This window comes from Saimiri boliviensis, chromosome Y (genome assembly GCF_048565385.1).
Source record: "Saimiri boliviensis isolate mSaiBol1 chromosome Y, mSaiBol1.pri, whole genome shotgun sequence".
NCBI lineage: Eukaryota > Metazoa > Chordata > Mammalia > Primates > Cebidae > Saimiri > Saimiri boliviensis.
The window spans coordinates 15,036,447-15,052,867 of NC_133471.1; the positions used below are offsets into that span (position 1 = coordinate 15,036,447).

General features: G+C 34.1%; 1 pseudogene; it reads right to left on the bottom strand.

Moving 5' to 3' along the window:
• Nucleotides 1-7,223: 7,223 nt before the first annotated feature.
• LOC141582938 (chromodomain Y-like protein) lies at nt 7,224-7,907 on the bottom strand (annotated as a pseudogene).
• Between the last annotated feature and the right edge of the window lie 8,514 nt (nt 7,908-16,421).

A 16,421-nucleotide genomic window follows, 5' to 3' on the forward strand; every position in this document is an offset into this window, starting at 1 on the left:
ATACCCTTTATTTCGTTTTCTTGCCTAATTGCTCTGGCTAGAACTTCCAGTACTATATTGAATAGGAGTGTTGAGAGAGGTCATCCTTGTCTAGTGCCAGATTTCAAAGGAAATGCTCCCATTTGTTGGCCGTTCAGTATGATATTGGCTGTTTTTTTCATAAGTAGCTTTTATTATTTTGAGATATATTCCATCAACACCTAGTTTATTGAGGGTTTTTAGCATAAAGGGCTGTTGAATTTTGTCAAAGACCTTCTCTGCATCAGTTGAGATAATCATGTGGTTTTTGTCTTTGGTTCTGTTTATGTGGTGAATTAAGTTGATAGACTTGCATATGTTGAACCAGCCTTTCTTCCCAGGGATGAATCCCACTTGATCATGGTGGATAAGCTTTTTGATGTGCTGTTGCAATCAACTTGCCAGTATTTTATTGAAGAGTTTTGCAACTATGTCCATCAGGGATATTGGCCTGAGGTTTTCTTTTCTTGCTGAGTCTCTGCCAAGTTTTGGTATCAGGATGATGTTGGTCTCATAAAATGATTTGGAAAGGATTCCCTCTTTTTGAATTATCTGAAATAGTTTAAGAAGAAATGGTACCAGCTCTTTTTTGTGTATTTGGTAGAATTTGGCTGTGAACCCATCTGGATCTGGACTTTTTTTGGGGTGGTAGGCTATTAAATGCTGCCTCAACTTCAGACCGTGTTATTGGACTATTCAAGGTTTTAACTTCCTCCTGGTTCAGGTTTGGAAGGATGCAATTGTCCAGGAATTTATTCATTTTTTCCAGGTTTACTAGTTTATGTGCATATAGTTGTTTGTAATAATCTCTGATGATGGTTTAAATTTCTGTGGAATCTGTGGTGATATTCCCTTTATCATTTGTATTGTGTCTATTTGATTATTCCCTCTTTTCTTTTTTATTAATCTGGCTGGTGGTCTCTCTATTTTGTTTATCTTTTTGAAAAACCAGCTCCTGAATTTATTAATTTTTTGAAGGTTTATTTTTGGTATCTCTGTCTCTTTCAGTTCTTCTCTGATCTTAGTTATTTCTTATCTTCTACTAGGTTTTGAGGTTTATTATTATTATTATTATTATTATTATTATTTATTTTTTTATCTTGCTTCTCTAGCTTTTTCTTTTTTTTTTTTTTTTTTTTTTTTTTTTTTTTTTTTTTTGAGACGGAGTTTCGCTCTTGTTGTCCAGGCTGGAGTGCAATGGCACGATCTCGGCTCACCGCAACCTCCACCTCCTGGGTTCAGGCAATTCTCCTGCCTCAGCCTCCTGAGTAGCTGGGATTACAGGCACGCGCCACCATGCCCAGCTAATTTTTAGTATTTTTAGTAGAGATGGGGTTTCACCATGTTGACCAGGATGGTCTCGATCTCTTGACCTCGTGATCCACCCGCCTCGGCCTCCCAAAGTGCTGGGATTACAGGCTTGAGCCACCGCGCCCGGCTGCTTTTTCAATTTTTATGATAGGGTGCCAATTTTAGATTTCTCCTTGCTTCTCACATAGGCACTTATTGCTATATATTTTCTTCTAGAGACTGCTTTCAATGTGTCTCAGAGATTTTGGTATATTGTGTCTTCATTATCATTAGTTTCAAAGAACATCTTTATTTCTCTGCCTTCATTCATTGTTTATCCAGTCAATATTCAAGAGCAAGTTGTTCAGTTTCCATGAAGCTGTGCAGTTCTGAGTTAGTTTCTGAATTCTGAGTTCTAACTTGATTGCACTGCGATCCGAGAGTCTGTTTGTTGTCATTTCTGTGCTTTTGTATATGCTGAGGAGTGATTTACTTCCAATTATGTGGTCAGTTTTAGAGTAGGTGTGTTGTGGTGCTGAGAAGAATGTATATTCTGTGGATTTGGGGTGGAGAGGTCTGTAAATGTCTGTTAGATTTTCTTGGTCCGGGTCTGAGTTCAAGTCCTGAATATCCTTGTTAATTTTCTGTCTCATTGATCTGTCTAATATTGACAATGGGGTGTTAAAGTCCCACTATTATTGTGTGTGAGGCTAAGTCTTTTTGTAAGTCATTAAGAATTTGCCTTATGTATGTGGGTGCTCCTGTACTGAATACGTATATATTTAGGATCGTTAACTCTTCTTGTTTCATTGATCCTTTTACCATTATGTAATGTCCATCTTTGTCTCTTTTGATCTTTGTTGCTTTAAAGTCTATTTTATCAGAGATGGGAATTGCAACTCCTGCTTTTTTTTTTGCTCTCCATTCGCCTGGTAAATCTTCCCCCATCCCTTTATCTTGAGCCTTTGTGTATTCTTGCATGTGAGGTGGGTTTTCTAAATACAGCACAGCAATGGGTTATGGCTTTTTACGAAATTTGCCAGTCTGTGTCTTTTGATTGGGACATTTAGCCTGTTTACTTTTAGGGATAATATTGCTATGTGTGAAGTTGATTCTACCCTTTTGATGTTAGCTGGCTGTTTTGTCCATTAATTGATGCAGTTTCTTCATTGTGTTGATGCTCTTTACCATTTGGTACGTTTTTGGAGTAATTGGTACTGATTGTTCTTTTCTATGTTTAGTGCCTCTTTCAGAAGCTCTTCTAAAGCAGGCCTGGTGGTGATAAAATCTATGAGTACTTGCTTGTTAGCAAAAGATTTTATTTTTTCTTCACTTATGAAGCTTAGTTTGGCTGGATATGAAATTCTGGGTTGAAATTTCATTTCTTTAAGGATGTTGAATATTGGCCCCCACTGTCTTCTGGCTTGTAGCGTTTCTGCTGTGAGATCTGTTGTGAGTCTGATTGGTTTCCCTTTGTGAGTAACCCAACCTTTCTCACTGGCTGACCTTAGCATTTTCTCCTTCATTTCAAACCAGGCGAAACTGACAATTACATGCCTTGGTGTTGCTCTTTTGAGGAATATCTTTGTGGGGTTCTCTTTATTTCCTGTTGCTGAACCAAACTGCCATTACAGAGAGACTCCACCATTACAGAGGTGTACCAGCTTTGCTGAGGCTGTTCTAACTATACCCACATAAACAGGACTGCAGGAAGGTTCACACGTCAGGTGGGTGGAGCCCACAGCAGCTCAGAAAAGCCTCTGCAGGCAGACTGTGAATAATTGTCTTTTTGCTGGGCTGGGCAGCCATGATAGAAAGGCAGTAGAACAATGGAAACTCTTAAATAAAGCCCTAAGTACACGGGATAGATCACCCAGGGAAAACAAAAGGGGGATTATGAGTTCTGCTGTAGCAGATTTAAAGGTACCTGCCCAGCAGCTCTAAATGAACTACGGAGGTCACAGCTCAGCACTTATAAAGAAAAGACTGTCTCCTCAAGCAGCTGCCTGACACCCATATATCCAAAGAGTCACCTCATAAACGAGAGCACAGATTGACATTTGGCAGATATCTTTCTGGGACAAAAATAGCAGAAGAAAAAAACTGGCAGCAACCCTTAATATTCTGCAGCAACTCCAGGTAATCTCCAGGCAAGCAGGGGCTGGAGTGGACCTCGGCAGTCCAACAGCAGAGGAATCAGCCTGTTAGAAGAAAAACTAACAAACAGAAGAAAATAACTTCATCATCAACAAACTGGACGCCCACTCAGAATGAAAGTACCCAAAATCAGAATGCCTCTCCCCCTATAAGGGTTACAACTCCTCACCAGGAAGGGAACAAGGATGGATGGAGAATGAGTTTGATGAATTGACAGAATCGAGTCTTCAGAAAGTAGGTAATAAGAAACATCTATGAGCTAAAAGATCATGTTCTAACCCAAAGCTAATAAACAAGAAAAAAAAAAAAAAAGATTTGATGAAATGCTAATGAGAATAGATAACTTAGAGATGAATATAAGTGAATTGATAAAGCTGAAAAACACAACACTAGAATTTTGAGAAGCATGCACAAGTTTTAAGAGCTAAATTGACCAAAAAGAAGAAAAGATAACAGAGGTAGATCAAATCAATGAAATAAAGTGAGAAGACAATTTTAGAGAAAATAGGGTAAAAAGGAATGAACAATGTTTCCAAAAAATATGGGACTATGTGAAAAGATCTAATGTACATTTGATAGGTGTACCTGAATATAATGGAGAGAATGAATCCAAGCAGGAAAATACTCTTCAAAGTATCATCTAGGAAAAATTCTCCAATCTAGAAAGAAATCCAACTTTTCATCAGTGCAAATTTGATGTGGGACCTGGAGTCAAAAAAGATCATTTTGGAGCTTTATAACTTAATTGCCTGACTGCATTTTGGACTTGCATATAACACCTATGTGTTGGAAAATTTCACTCATTTGGACTGGCGCTATTTAACTGATACCTATACTCCCATTGTATATAGGAAGCAGTTAGTGCAATTTTGATTTCATAGAGTTAGAGGTCAGACTTGTCTTATCTGAGATGAAACTTTAGACTGTGGATTTTTGGGTTAATATCTAAATGAATTAAAAATTATGGGGAGTTTAAAGCCATAATTAGTGTAAATGGTGATAAACTGAGGTTAGAAGATTCAGGATCAGAATTGTACAATTTGGCTGTGTCCTCACTCAATGGTACCTTGAATTGTAGTTCCCAGAATTCACACATATTGTGGGAGGAACATAGAGAAAGTCATTAAATAATGGAGGCCAGTCTTTCCCATGCTAGTCTTAGCATAGTGAATAAGTCTCACAAAATCTGATAGATTTATCAGGGGCATCTACCTTTGCTAAAAAAGTGCCTTCACCTACTGAAGTGATTCTGAGACCTCCCCAGACATATGGCATAAGTTCAATTAAACCTCTTTCTCTTCCCAGCCTCAGGTTTGTCTTTATCAGCAGAATGAAAACAGACTAATACTGCAAACATGCTGAAAAACACACACACTCATTCACCACATTGTTAGCAACAAGACTTGAAGAGAGAATAGAAAAACTAAAGCATTTCAGAAAGCCTAGACCAACATGTTTCCCAATCCAAGGCTTCACACCACTTTTGGGCCACTGCAGTCTGACATCTTTAAGCTTGCACTGCATTCCCTAGTGCCTGTTGTGGAAGCCAGGGTTGCAGGGAGCTGGCCCCCTTACCAGCACCTAAAACTTCTTATCCTGACACAGCCAGTGTGCCCTGCTATGCTCAAAGGCAGAACACAACAGTCATTCCTGCATATAACTCTTTCTGTTCTGTGCCTGACTCACCCATAGCAAAAATTATCTCCAGGTTCATAGGGCAAGCTGAGCCCCTCTGTAAGGCTGAGGGAATAAAATGAGACCAAACAGCCTTAGTAAAATTTGGGCAAATATAACACTGATTATAGAAGTTTATGGCTGATGAAGTAACCACCTAAGGATTCTGTGACAGAGGTGATATGGATCAGCAGTAGCCTTTTTATTATTAAATTATGTGTATGTAATAAAGTTTTTGTTTGTCTGTTTGAAATGGAGTCTCTCTTTATTACTCAGAATGTAGTGTTGTGGAGCAATCTCAGCTAATTGTAACCTTCTGTGTTCAAGCAATTCCTGCCTCAGCCTCCTGAATAGGTGATATTACAGGTTCATGTCACCACACCGGGGTAATTTTTGTGCTTTTAGTAGAGACAAGGTTTCAACATGTTGGTCATGCAGGTCTAGAACTCCTGACTTCGTGATTCTCCTGACTCAGTCTCCCAAAGTGCTGAGAGTAGAGGAAGGACACATCGCACCCAGCCCTTATAAAGCTTCTTAAAACCCAAGTGAATCGTCTTCGGGAAGCTTATGTATAGCAGAATATGTAGAGTTTGTTAAAAATGCCATGCATATAAAGGTGTACACCAGTAATTTAAAATTGAAAACATATGGCAATTAAAAAAAAAACAAACTTTTTGAGTATTTTGAGTTTCTGAATCTAATAGTGTGTCTAGAATTTTAACTTATTAAATAAAGCATACTACAAGTTAACTTAAGAAAGACATTATAAACATTTGATTTGATAGAGTTAGAAGTCAGACTTGTCTTATCTCAGATGAAATTTTAGACTGTGGATTTTTGTTTTTTTCTTAGGCATTTCTACTTAAATGGTTTTATGATTCACTAACAACACATAATAGACTCTAGTCTAGATAGATAACGGTTTATCTAAGTTAACTAAGAACTAGAAAATTAAAAATAAAAGAAAAATTGAAAATAATATGCCAGTGCTACTCTTTAACATGTTTTACTTGGAGTAATTATTTTATTTGTTATTTTTTATTTTTATTTATTTATTTATTTTTTTTTAGGGTGAGTCTCACTCTGTCCACAAGTCTGAAGTGCAATGGTGCCAGCTTCCAGAGTAGCTGAGATTTCAGGCACACACTTTCAGGCATGGATGATGGAAAACACCAGCCTTTTGACAAAAGGGGGCGTTTCAGTGTGAGGTTAATGGTAAGTGCCAGCACATACAGAGACATTGTGGTGACGAAGAAAGATGGTTTCACACAGATCTTACTATCAACCAGATCAACATATAATAACACATTGAATAGAAAAGTAATGAATGAAATACAGTCAGCTCTGGATAGAGCTGCTGTTGATGACAGCAAATATGTTGTCACCACCACACCTAGCTAACTTTTGTATTTGTAGTAGAGACAAAGTTTTAGCATATTCCCCAGGTTGGTCTCAACTCCTCACCTCAGACAATCCACCCGTCTCAGCCTCCCAAAGTGCTGGGATTACATAAATGAGCCACTGAACCCAGTTGATTATTTTATCAAAAATACTTATCCTGAAAGATAAGTTTTTTAATTCAGAATTTTTGTTTCTCTGAGGTGTTTCTGCCTTCATGAAGACAAATGCAACATATCAGGTTGTCCTGTGTTTATATTTGTGAGATAAGAATGGAGGCTGTCTCATGCCCTTTTAGACTCAGCCTTCTACCATTAACAAACATGTTATTTCAGTATGTTCTGTAATTCAAAATTAATAAAAAAACACTTTTTAAAAATATAGTGTTATCCATAAATAAAATTGGAGTTTAAAGAAACAGTCTAGTGCTCACCAGTATACACTTAGATTTGTATATGTGAATAAAATAATAACATTTGAGGGGAAAAAGTTTTGCCCTTATTTATTTTAATTTTGCAATGCTTAAAATGTCACTGTTAACAAATAGTTTGTATGGTTTTAGTTCTGTTCACAAGTATTAATTATGGGTGAATTTTTGCAAGCTTTGAGGATGGATTAATGCATCTTAAATCTAATAGTGAGTTCTGTTCAGCCTAGTCCAGTGTCAAAAGCAGACCAACTGAGAATTAAAATGTATCAATTTTATTTTCCACATATTTCCACATGTATTCCATTCCTTGTGCTGATCCCCAGATTTTCTTCAGGACTTCACACTCTCTCTCATTGGCCTGTTTCAACTCTCTCTTCATGTTAGCACACAAGAGCTTTGGAATTTTCCAGAACAAATGAATTGCATGAGGTAAGATCTTTAATTCTAACCATAACTTCTTGTGTGAAAGTTTCAGGCCAAAACATGTGAGAGACCAAGCCTTTGGCACATGCTTCTTGTGCATTCATCTTCCACCCATTGGTCAACATTTCATTGGCAGCTACTCTTTCTATTATTTTTTTGGAAAAGTAATTGTGGAACAGCCATCTGGACTCTGTCCAAACCTTGTGTAAGGGGTTTGAAACCAAGCCTTCTCATTAGTCCAAACCACATCACAGAGAGATAGTATAGATGCACCTAGTCCAATGGCTGGGCCATTGACTGATACAATGATAGGTTTCTGAAACTCAATAAAAGTATTCACAAAGTTTTTGATAGTGTCCACTAGTTTAACACTCGCTCTTTTTCTATTATATTTTAAATGCTTCACAAAGTTATCAAAATCTAGACCACAGCAAAAGACAATGTCAACTGCACTGAGCAGAACAAACTTGCTATCATCAACAGCAGCTCTATCCAGAGCAGACTGTATTTCATTCATTACTTTTCTATTCAATGTGTAATTATATGTTGATCTGGTTGATAGTAAGATCTGTGTGAAATCATCTTTCTTCCTCACCACAATGTCTCTGTGTGTGCTGACACTTTCCATTAGCCTCACACTGAAACACACCCTCTTGACAAAAGGCTGGTGTTTTCCATCATCCGAATCTTTTCTCTTTTTGCCTCTCATAGTTGAATAGATATTGATGTTTGTTTTTCAATTTGCTGTTAACAAATCTGTGAATGGCACTGTGTTCACTGATCTACCAATCGCCGAGCACAAATAAGTCTCTTCCACTTTGTCTGCACTGCTGTGGTAGAAATTGTATGAAGCAGCAGCCAACTATAGTATGTGCTTTGTCTCTCTGTGCTTACTCCCTGGTGGTACCTTTCAGACATTCAGCCAGGTTGCCTCCACACAGGGATAGGTAACCTCAAGAGAAAGCAGCTTACTCCATGGCTCCCACACTCTCATGCAATGTAGAAAGCTTTCTAGGGAACGATTACTATTTCCTTTCTGGTTGCTATAACAACTAAATTTAAAACTCTAAAGCTATAAAACTTAAAGTCACACTAGTTTATCTTCAGTAGCACACCAGAATGACAATTTTTATATCTCAATGCCAATCATTTTAGTTATTGAGTTCTCAGATTTACATTTGCACGCATTTTCTGTCAAAAACAATAAGATAGCAATAGTTTTTTGAAGTACATTTGTCTTTTATAATCATGTAAAAAATTGTGTAGCTGTGCGTGGTTAAAAGGTTTTAGCTTCTGTAACCGTCCATGCATCTTAGCTTTCACCTTTATTTTTTCGTACAGCTGTCTAGTGTCCTTTTATTTCACCCTTACATAACCTGTGAAGCATTTTCTTAATGTCATCTAGTGTGTGTGTGTGTGTGTGTGTGTGTGTGTGTGTGTGTGTGTGTGTATGTGTTTGCATTTTAGGTTTTTGGTTACATGTGAAGAATATGCAAGGTTGTTGCATAGGTACACACGTGGCGGTGTGATTTGCTGCCTTTCTTACCATCATCTATATATGGCATTTTTCCCTAAGCTATCTCTCCCCGATTTCCCACCCCCCCACTGTCCTTTCTCTATTTCCCCTCAACAGACCCCAGTGTGTAGTGCTCCCCTCGCTGTGCCCATTTGTTTTCATTGTTCAACACCCACCTACGAGTGAGAACATGTGGTGTTTGATTTTCTGCTCTTGTGTCAGTTTGCTGAGAATTATGGTTTCCAGGTTCATCCATGTCCCTACAAAGGACACGAACTCATTGTTTTTGATGGCTGCATAATATCCCATGGTGTACATGTGCCACATTTTCTCTGTCCAGTCTATCATCGATGGGCAATTGAGTTGGTTCCAGGTCTTTGCTATTGTAAACTGTGCTGCAATGAACATTAGTGTGCATGTGTCCTTATAGTAGAATAATTTATAATTCTTTGTATATATACCCAGTCATGCGATTTCTGGGTCAAATGGAATTTCTATTTCTAGGTCCTTGAGAAATCGTCACACTGTCTTCCACAATGGTTGAACTAATTTATACTCCCATTAACAATGTAAAAGTGTTTTTCTTTCTCCACATCCTCTCCAGCATCTGTTGTCTTCAGATTATTTAACAATCGTCATTCTAACTGTCATGAGATGGTATCTCAATGTAGTTTTGATTTGCATTTCTCTGATGAGCAATGATGATGAACATTTTTTTCATGTGTTTGTTGGTCCCATGTATGCCTTCTTTTGTAAAATATCTGTTCATATCCTTTGCCCACTTTTGAATGAGGTTTTTTTTTTTTTTTTTTTTTTTTTGTAAATCTGTTTTAGTTTTTTGGAAATTCTGGATATCAACCATTTGTCAGATGGGTAAACTGCAAAAATGTTTTCCCATTCTGTTTGTTGCCAATTCACTCTAATGACTGTTGCTTTTGCTGTACAGAAGCTGGGGAGTTTGATTAGGTTCTATTTGTCTATTTTGACTTTTGTTGCAATGCATTTTGTGTTTTGGTCATGAAGTCCTTGCCTACGCCTATGTCCTGAATGGTTTTGCCTAGATTTTTTTTTAACAAACTTTCACAGCATCTACCTGGGAATGTCATAATTGATGGAGACTTGTTTTAGAAATAAGATTTCTGTTGTACGTTTTTCCTGTCAACGCATGAAATATACTAGCCAAACGTAGGTTTTTTTTTTTTTTTTTTTTTTTTTTTTTTCATTACAGCACCTGGAATATGTATGCTAAATGCTTTTTGGGCTTTCATGTTTCTTATAAGAAATCTTTGGGTTATCTATGAGGGTCCTTTGTATATGAATAGTAATTTTTTTTTCTGTAATGATTTTCTTTGAGTCTTACAAGTTGGTATTATACTAAATTTCAATGTGTTAGACATCAAGTTACTTAAATTATTATAAGTTAACCAATTAAAAAAAATTTCCATTAAGTACGTGTATTTCATTCACTCTTGCCTGGACTTTATATATGCAAAACATTAGAGTTTTCTCTGTTTTAATTGCATGTAAGACAAGTTCAGTTTAAGACAGAATTCTGACTAATAAAAAGAATGCCATAAGTATAAATATATGTTTCTGTCTTTAGTAAATAGTGATGATTGCTTTACCTATATTCACAGTTTTATTATGAAAAGAGGCTTTGTGATGTTGTATTTAAAATCACTATGAGCAGTAAAAATTTCTATCTGACTTATGTAAAATTAAATACAACTTAAATATCAACCACTATCTTAGAGGTGGATTACAAAATTTGGAGCACATTAAACTTTAAGTTATGTAGCTAAAAGGTAAGAATTCAACAGACGTTATACAGGTGGGTATGTTACCATGTACAAAACTAAGTTAACGATATACTATTTTGTATATTTACATTTTATAAAATGTAAATTATAAATGAACATCCATAAGTATATAAATGTGAATACAAGGAGATAGTCTCTGCCAGAAATATAAAATTGTTAGAAAGAAAAAACTTTTTAGTATATATTATATTATGTTTTATATTTGAAAATATAAAGTCACCATGCATAAACATAGGTAAATAAATTAACAGCATAAGTCTTCTTAAAGAATAAATGTTTTAAAACATATATTTATCATTTTAAAATATTAGTTAAATAAATCAAATGTAGCAAGAAAAAAAAAAATTAAGCAGAGAGAAAAAAAAAAAAAAAAAAAAAGCCCTCCCTTCTCTTTCCATATATTCCACAGGACAATTAAAGTTCTGACATTTTAAGCAGTGAGTTTACCTAGAAACTCTTACAATGTGATTCAGAATGTCCTCAAACTGAGAAACATGTTAAACTACTTGATGAAAAAATAAAAAGCACCATCAATTTTTTTGTAAATGATATAATTCAATGTTAAAATTTTATTAAAAACAAAAATATCCTTAGACATTAAAATAATCACTGTTTATTTTTGTGTTTAAACTATCTAGTACCAGTTTGAAATTTCTAACACAGTTAATAGCTAATGCTATAATTAGTTCAAAACCAGGATAAATAGTAGCAGGTCAACTATAGCCTAAAAAAGTCTGCTCAACTGATAGTTATTAAATTATTTTATATTGCTTTAAATTTTGGATGCAGGAAAGATGAAATAATTAATTTATTTTTACTAAGTTGGAAGTACATATAAGATATTACTACAAAATATAGTGTGGAAAAGATGTTCTTTCAGAGGAAATAGTTCTAAGTTTGTTTAAAATAATTTAACACATATCTTGTAATAATTTCAATCTCTTTTGGAAAAATAATCCTCACAAAAATCCTATGTATGATTTAGTAAGTGTGATCACTTTTCTAGATAAGATATTATAAAGTGATTTTTAAAAGCTGAGAATTTTATACAAAAAGTAAAATTCTAAATTTACTTTTGAAATCATAAAAATAAATTTATTTTCATAGAAACAAAGTGCATTAAAATTACATTCTTTTTATTAAATTATAAGACATATAAAGAAACTGGTCAAGAATATATATATATATATATAAAGTTTTGAAAGATGGATTTTTTTTTAATATGGAAATTCATTCAAAAGCTATGTGCAGTGATTTTTTCTGTAATTCCAACATTTTGGAAGACCAGAGTTGGTCTTCCCTGAGGTGTTTTTTTTCACTTCAAGTCAACATTTGAAAAGAAGACTGGCCAAAAGACCAAAACCCAACTCTACCAAAAATACAAAAATTTTGTAAGGCATGGTAGCATATGGCTATATTTCCATCTAATTGATAGGCTGAGAAAAGAAAATCACTTGTACCTGGAAGGCAGGAGATTGTAGTGAGGTAAGGTAATACCACTGCACTCCTGCCTGAGCACTAAAGTGAGATTTTATCTTAGAATAAAATAAGCAGAATGAAGTAAAATGAAATAAAATAAGATAAAATGAAACTCAGTTAAGGAAACTGATTTATATGAGGAAGATTAATACTGCTCATTGGTTTTTTATAGCTTTTTAAAATCAGTTCTGAATTATAATTATGATATCTCTTAAAGTGAGGCACACAGTTTACAGTTACTGTAACCTTTTTAGGATTGAAAGGCTTTTAAAAAATAAAGCAGGCCAAGAAAAAAGATAGAAAATCAAGTTTATCACTCAAAGACATAATACTTATAGAGCTCAATTACATAGATTTGCTGACAAATATTTATAAGATAATAATAACCACTTCAGTAACAAAATTCAGAACTTAGCTTAAATGAATGAACATATCACAACAGTGATACATTTTCTCCTGAGTTTGAAACCCAGTGTCTTCATTGTTACCCCAAGAGAGACATCAAAATCTCAGCTTTTTAACGCCCATTTCATATGTGTTTTTAACACTATCCAGCAAAAGAAAATAAAATATAGGTCCAACTTAAAATATGAATATAGGAAAAGATGGGGAGTAAAAACAGTAGAGATCTGAGGGATCTCCTGTACAATTTTTCCAAACCTTACAAGTTGTCTTTTGTTTTTTCATTAGAAATCTCTAGAATAGATGATATCAGCAATTTTGCTCTAACAAGACACAAACAAATTTGTTTTTCACAACTCCGGGGAAAAGAGGTTGCTGTGGCTCAGCATCTTACAATGTACAGTAAATGCTCTCACAATAAAAAAAAAAAAAAAATTCAAAAAATAAAATTTCAAAAGAAAGGATTTAAAAATACTGTTCAATAGATACACTTTATCATGTATAAGAATAATAATGCTCATCTGAATCGCAAACAATTTAGTAATATATTAATATAGGACTCTATGTAAGAAAAAATAAAACACAAATTTTGTTCCTCTTTTCTAAACCTAAAAAACCATGCCAACCAAGCATTACAATGGATGCAGCTTTACTTTTAGTAAAGTCTTCATACAAGACGTTTTCCAACTCTTGGTTAACAGCCACTGTTCAAAGAATAATTGGAATATGAGTTCTGATATTATAATCTATGTTATCCCTAGGATGTTGAATTGAATGCATATGGAGATGGTTAATCATATTGGCAAGAAGTAAAAGAGGCAGACAGAACATAAAATTTTACATTGGTTATCCCACATTTGTGTTTGTTTGTGTTTTATTTTGTCATAGCACTGCAATGTGCCATGTATGTCTGCCTGATTACATTTTCTACGCAATAAACTTCTCCAGGGCAGAAACTGGATATTGTTTATTTCTTCATGATAAATGAAAGACAGAGAAAAGCACATAGAAATCTGTTAGATGTTTGTACAATAATGGTGACTACAATATTAGGACTTTTGAAGCTTTTGTTTATGCTCCCCCTCCTTTCTTTCACAAGCTACTGTGAATAGTTATATTTATTAAGTGTTAATAATTCTTATTCCATCTTGTAAATTATCTCATATAATTTGCAAAAATGCATTATTCTCACAAAAGATACTGAATCATAGAAAAACTAACTAACTTATTCCTCTGAAGTGAATTATGGCAAAGGACTCATTTATCTTATCTCCTGTCTACTGGACTAAACTTTACAATATTACCTAAGTGTGTGTGATTATTTTGTTACTCTTTTAAATAACTTTTCTGTGAACTCTGTTATGATAGCCCATGTTTGAAATAAGCAGTAATAGTAAAAATTTGAAGTAAAATGCTTTGAAAGAAAGAAATATAAAATAATGCATACCTTTTATTTTCAGTTACTTTTAGTGTGTGTTTTAATTTCTTTCATTATATTTTGAAAGTCAAAGTAGTAAATAACTGACTTATTTTGGTTTTTATAGTCTTGTGGTTTCCCTAAATAATTTATTTGAATATTTTTGTTAATGAAGACAAATCAGAATTAAGTAAGACATGAGGCAGAAAAGATTACTATGTTAGGGTCGTAAAACACCTGAAATCATCTTTATTTATTTAGCTATTTTCATACTACAATACTATATGGCCAGAGAATTTTGGTAATTAAAATTTATGTGGATGATTATTTCAGTTTTATAAGAACTTCAAAACATTACCTAAATACTAAGCAGAAAATGGCTTAATTTAAGGAACATTACATTAAGTGTAATTAGAAATTATAAAGAACAAGTATTTCATGTTTTTATTCACATGTGGGAAATAAAAAGTTTTCTTCATGGATGCAGAAAATATCATGGCAGATATTGTAGTCTGGGAAAGACATTAAGCAAACAAATGAATAAGTTAATAGGTTAAAAATACAGTTAGAAGAAATAGTTTATAAAGTTTGCTTGTAGAGCAAGGAGATTATAGCTATAAATAATTTATTATATATTTCAAAATAATCAGAAGTTTAGATTCCAAACATTCTTGACAAATAAATACTACATCTCTGCAATGACTAATATACCAAGTACCAAGAGGCCAATTAAGAATTTGGTCATTGCTCATTGTGCATGTGTATCCCAATATCATTTGCACTTTTTAAATATGTAAAATTATAATGAAACCATTGAAAAGAACACTAAATGGAGGTTCACTTCAACAAAAAATTTTACTTAATCAAGCCATTTCTGAATTGTAAAAAGCTCTTTCCCTCAATACCCTGGGACATTGTGGTCTAAATGTGGATTTTGGAAGTGCTTGCAACATGTTCTTGGGCAATCTCAACAATGGCACAAAACTCACACATGCCACTCTTCAACACTGGGTGGAAATTTTGATACACAAAACTCCTGGATGACATGAAACAATATGTACAATTGAATGATAATTACTGTTTCTTGCCTTGGTGTTGAGACTGCTTCTATGGCTGAAGACCATAAAATAATTTTAAAACCTGCAACACCTGTAATACATTGGGTGAATTAAGAAAACAGTCTAATGAGGAACTTCTCAGAAGAATTCAAAGATAATATGAAAATTATATTATCATAGAAGTGTAGGGATGTGCTCATCCTGTTCAAGAGCAAGTAGTATCTTATTTTCTAGGATCAAATTTTGAACCACCTCAGGAATTACTGGATCTCACTGTCACATGGGCAATGCCTTTGAAGAACTCCCTATTCACCACCAGAAATCTGCTTGGCTGACTAATGTCATTTTCAGAATAGGAGAACAATGTTCCATTTAGCAGGCTTTCATAGAGAACAGAAATGAAAAGACTAATTGAAGGTGGAATGAGAAAATTAGCTCAATGATTGAACTGCAAGCTCTTATCTTATGAGTGATTAAAAATTTTAAGCCAGTATTTTTTAAAGGAATTTGTTTGAATTCATTATTAATAAATAGTAACCAATGTCCTGGACCTGTAGACAATAGAGAACTGAACTTACAAGCAGATGACAGTATGTGACACATGTACATTCAACAAGCTGTGTCACATACTGGCACTGCTGCTTAATAGTTAAAATTTAAGAAGTATATTAAAAAGGTCATGTTGGTATCCATTTGAATAACCCTCTGCAGGATGATTGGGAAATGATTAGAACCAGCAACTAGACATCATGATGTACTCCCTTGAGGTGGCAGCATTATAAATATGCAGCAGTAATGCAGAATCAGGATTAATCTACATATATTCCTCTTACACTCTAGGAAACAGAAATTACAAAATCTATGTCTACGCCAGAATATAAACATAGATTGCAAATAACTATGGTCCAAACTGAAAGATCCTTAACAAAGCTAAGTTACAAGGTACCATTACCAGTAGTGCTGACAGTGTATTTATAGGTCTTGACTAATGTAGACTGCACTTTACATTCATAGTGATCTATACTAATGATTAAAATAATATAAGAATCAAAACATAATATATTGTAACCAATTTGAACAAACAAACTACTCTCTTTTAAAAACACATTTCCTTGCCTTTTGTGTCTAAAAATAACCATAGAGATTTTACATCAAAAAGAAACATTGTATGAATTATATAAAATAAGAAGAGGCTTATATTTTAACTAAATCCTACAATCAATAACAAAAGTCTTAAAATAGTAGAGAAATAAACTGTGACAATTATTGCTTTATAGAAAAATTGTGACTGACTAGCAATTTAATCAGAAATCTTGGTGTAATGATACTTCAAACTTCT